The sequence below is a fragment of the Hevea brasiliensis genome, chromosome 18 (genome assembly GCF_030052815.1).
Source record: "Hevea brasiliensis isolate MT/VB/25A 57/8 chromosome 18, ASM3005281v1, whole genome shotgun sequence".
NCBI lineage: Eukaryota > Viridiplantae > Streptophyta > Magnoliopsida > Malpighiales > Euphorbiaceae > Hevea > Hevea brasiliensis.
This window is the reverse complement of record NC_079510.1, coordinates 49,914,791-49,919,812: the sequence shown is the minus strand read 5'-3', so window position 1 is coordinate 49,919,812 and position 5,022 is coordinate 49,914,791. Positions and strand designations below refer to the sequence as shown.

The following is a 5,022-nucleotide window of genomic DNA, read 5'->3' as shown; positions in this document are numbered from 1 at the left end:
CTGTTTTCTCAAGAATTCTTTTCAACTCTCTATTTGAGATCTCTACTTGACCACTAGTTTGTGGATGGTAGGGTGTTGCAACCTTATGCTTTACTCCATATTTTTGTAATAATCATTCAAATTGATGGTTGCAAAAATGAGAACCTCCATCACTTATAATGGCACATGGAGTTCCAAATCTTGTAAAAATGAACTTTTTAAGGAATTTAATCACAACTCTAACATCATTAGTTGGAGATGGTATAGCTTCAACCCATTTGCTCACATAATCTACTCCAACTAAAATGTATTTTTGTCCAAAGGACGATGGAAAAGGTCCCATGAAATCAATGCCCCACACATCAAATAGTTCCACTTCCAATATATTTTGGAGGGGCATTTCATCTCTCTTCGAGATATTACCCATCCTTTGACACCTATCACATGCATTTACAAACTTTCTCACATCTTTAAACATATGTGGCCAAAAGAACCCTGCTTGAAGAACTTTTTCTGTAGTCTTTGTCACACTCATATGACCCCCATAAAGCAAAGAATGGCAATCTTTAATAACATTCCCTATCTCCTCATCAGCTAAACATCTTCTAATCAACCCATCTCCACATCTCTTGAACAAAAATGGCTCTTCCCAATCATAATCCTTTACATCAAAAAGAAATTTCTTCTTTTGCTGCCATGTTAGGTCTGGTGGAAGGATTCCACACACTAGATGGTTCACGAAATCTGCATACCAAGGGGTTTTTGCATTCATAATTACTAACAGTTACTCATCAGGAAAATAATCATCTATTGGGGGCTCTTTTTCTGAATTATCTCCTTGTTCTCGCCTCAATCTAGACAGATGATCTGCTACCACATTTTCTACTCCTTTCTTGTCTTTAATTTCCAAGTCAAACTCTTGAAGGAGTAGCACCCACCTTATCAATCTAGGTTTAGCCTCTTTTTTCTGAAGGAGATACTTGATAGCTGTATGATCCGTGTACACTATTACCTTTGACCCCATAAGATAGGACTTGAATTTATCTACTGCAAATACCACTGCCAAAAACTCTTTCTCTGTAGTAGAGTAATTTATTTGAGCATCATCTAAGGTTCTACTTGCATAGTATATTGCATACACCTTCTTATCTCTCCTTTGTCCTAAAACAGCTCCAATAGCATAATCGCTAGCATCGCACATTAACTCAAAAGGTAATGACCAATCGGGTGGCTGCATAATAGGAGCAGATATCAAAGCTTCCTTTATCCTGAGATTTGTTGGAAGAGGTTTCAACTCTACCTTCGGTGCTTCACTCTTTTCAAGCTTTGATGATGAAGTTGTATCTTGCTTCGAATCCCCGATCTTTTCAATATCAGCCATAGGCAAAGGTGGATTTCCTTCCAAGATTGTAGCATATTCTGCATCTTCTTCAATCTCATCCCCTTTTTTGATGTTATGAACCAAACAAGCTTCTAAGGGATCTTTAGGATGTTGCTTTTTAAGCACTTCTCTGACCTCTTCATCTATCACATCAATTCTCAAGCATGAATTTGAATCATCTTTCTTTTTCATTGCTTGAAACAAATTAAACTCAACTTTCTCTTCCCCAACTTCTAATGTAAGCCTCCCATTTTTTACATCAATCACAGCTCCAGCAGTTGCAAGGAAAGGTCTACTAAGAATGATAGGAATGTGTACATCCTCCTCCATCTCCAATACCACAAAATCCACTGGTATGAAAAATTTTCCAACTTTCAGAGGAACATTCTCAATTACCCCAATTGGAAATTTAATAGACCTATCTGCTAACTGTAGTGAGATGGTAGTAGGCTTCATTTCTCCAATCTTCACTTTCTCATAGATAGACAATGGCATTAAACTAACACTGGCTCCAAGATCACATAAAGCCTTATCTATACTGATATCCCCAATGTGACATGGTATGGAAAAACTTCTAGGATCTTTTAGTTTGGGTGGAAGCTTATTTTTCAAAATAGCACTGCTTTCTTCCGTGAGAGCTACGGTCTCAAATTCCTCAAATTTCTTCTTGTTAGATAAAATTTCCTTCAAAAATTTAGCATATGAAGGCATTTGTGCTAAGGCATCAGTGAAAGGAATAGTCACATGCAAAGACTTCAATACTTCCAAAAACTTCCCAAATTGTTTATCCAATTTTGCTTTCTGAAACCTTTGTGGGAATGGCAAAGGTGGCACGTAGGCTTTAGGTGCAACATATTTAGGTTCTTCCTCTTTGCTTTCCCTCTCCTTACTTCCTTTTTCTTCCACTGAATTTTCTTTTTCAGCTTCAATTCTAACTTCAACTTCAGTTTGTTCATCTCCTTCTTTGTTTTTCTCTTCTTCAATTTTCTCTTCAATCTTTTTATCTCCATTCTCCAATATTTTTCCACTCCTCAATGTAATAGCCTTGCAATGCTCCCTTGAATTTTCTGGCTGGCTAGGGAGCTTCCCAAATGCTTTGTTACTTGAAGAGCTAGCTTGTTGAGCTATTTGATTCTCTAACATCTTGTTATGTGTTGCCATTTGATCCACTTTAGATGCTAATTGAGAAATCATTTCTTGTTGACTTTGATGGCTCACTAATAGAGTCTCAATCATGGCTTCCAATCTAGCTGTCTTGTCTGGTTGTGCTTGTTGTGGTAGAGGTGGAGCAGGTGCATTTTGAGGTTTAGGAATTCCAGGAGGAGGACCTCTATTCTGCTGAAAATTCTGATGTTATTGATACCTAGAAGGTTGCTGAAAATTTTGATGTTGTCCTTGTCTACCACCCCAAGAGAAATTGGGGTGGTTTCTCCATGCTGGATCATAAGTTGCAGAAAATGAGTTACCACCTGGTCTTTGATTGTAGTTCCCCACATAATCCACTTGCTCACTTGAAAAATCTTGATTAAGTGCAGAAAAATCAGCTGCACAATTGACATTTGCAGCTCTAACTTCTGCTGAATTACTAGAACCTCCAGCTGAAGAATCTACTTTCATGCTTAGCTTGTCCATCTTCCTTGTCAAAGCATCAAACTTAGCATTAATCATATTCATGGCATCAAGCTCAAACATACCAGCTGGTTTCTTGATCTCATTCCTCTCACAACTCCATTGGTAGTTGTTATAAGCAATTTTATCCAGAGCAGAAAAAGCTTCATCTTCAGATTTCTCCATAAGATCACCTCCAGAAGATGCATCAATTGTACTTCTAATAGCTGGTGAAACTCCATTGTAAAACTGTTGAATAAGCATCCACTTAGGAATCCCATGATGTGGACATCTCCTTTGTAAATCCTTGTACCTCTCCCATACTTCATACAAGCTCTCATCATCTCTAGGTTTGAAAGAAGTCAGCTCATTTCTTAGCTTAGCTGTCTTGCTTGGTGGAAAATATTGAGCTAAAAATGCTTGAGAAAGTTCATCCCATGTTGTGATAGAACCCGGTGGCAAAGAATGTAACCACTCTCTAGCTCGGTCCTTCAGAGAAAAAGGAAATAATCTGAGTCGAATTGCATCATCAGAAACTCCATTTATCTTCAACATATCACTGATCTCAAGAAAGTGTGCTAGATGCACATGTGGACTTTCACTTGGATTTCCTCCAAATTGTGATTGTTGTACCATCTGACAGAGTGCAGGCTTCAGTTCAAAATTATTAGCTTCTACTTTTGGTCTTGTGATACTTGGCATGAAATCCCCAATGTTAGGATAGGCATGATCCTTCACAGAGCGGTTGTTATTGTTGTTGGCCATTTCTTCTTGTAATTGCTCTTGCTCTTGTGCTCTTTCTTGTTGTTGTTGAGCTTTAATTTCAGGTTTTCTCCTTTTAGATTTTGCTCTTAAACTTTTGCTGTCTTTTCTATTTCTGGATCAAAGAATAATTTGATTTCTTCACTTTTTATCCTTCTCATAAAATAAAGCACCTGAAAAATGAAATAAACAAATTCTCAAAGTAAAATGGTAAAAAGAAAATAAAATAAAATGCCCAAATTAACCAAACAAACAATTGTTCAATATCAAACAAAAATCAAATCCCCGGCAACGGCACCAAAAACTTGATGGGGCGAATCCGCAAGTATACGGGTCGTCTCAAGTAATAAAGTGATGAATCAAGTATCATTCCCATGAGTATTTGCCGTTTGAGTACCAAACTATGAATGAAGCGATTATTTGGGCTAATGATTAATGAATAAATGGTAAATGTAAATGAACAAGGTAAATTGATTAATCTAATTGGAATGGGTAAAGAGCAAACAATTAAATTCTAGATCTAGTTTGTAATTAAACTAAATTAACAATGGGTAATTCAAATCAAAGTCTAATTATGTTAAAAGTGATTCCAGAGTTGAGGGTTTATGCATAAATTAGTTGGGATTTGTCTTGGGCATTCCAATTTTTAGGGAAAAATAGAGTTTGAAGGTGATTAATTTTAAATTCCTTTGATTTCTTTTTCAAGCAAACCAAAGTGTGTTCTAAAATAACCAAATCTACTTTCGTACGATATTTGATTAATTTAAAACCCATTAAGTTTTGTAACTAATCATTAATTCCTCTTAAAACCCAAGTTTATTTCTAAATCTAGGTGATTTTAAGTTCAAATTCTTGATTATCTATCAATGACTTTCACTTTCGGTCCTTCAATCAAAGATTAACACAATACCCAATGGGTACCAACATTAGGCAAGTAAATCAAGCACACAAGGAAGGAATCAAAAATCATATTTATATAAAATAAGGAAATACCCAGTTCAAATCCACAAATTAATCTAAAACATATATCCCAACTCTGAAATCTAAAGAGTTTACTCACTCATAATGGTATTTACAAGAATGATTGATGGAAAAGTAAAGAAAAACATGATAAGAGAACTAAAATAGAAAAACTCAAGTAGAAGAACCCAAAACTCTGGTTTCTGGAGCTCCAAAAATGGTTGCAGCAGCTCCTCCCCAGAAAGTGGTGTCTCCTCCTCTCTCTCTATTCTATTTTCTTTCCTTTTTGTTTTTCCTTCCTTTCCTCTTGTGGCAAAAACTAGGAAATGATG

The 5,022-nt window shown here is 36.2% G+C and overlaps 1 non-coding gene across 1 annotated transcript; it reads left to right on the top strand.

Moving 5' to 3' along the window:
- Nucleotides 1-3,242: 3,242 nt before the first annotated feature.
- Nucleotides 3,243-3,349, top strand: LOC131176223 (small nucleolar RNA R71). Its single transcript, XR_009146347.1, has one exon. It is a non-coding gene; the product is annotated as a small nucleolar RNA R71 (small nucleolar RNA).
- Nucleotides 3,350-5,022: the final 1,673 nt, after the last annotated feature.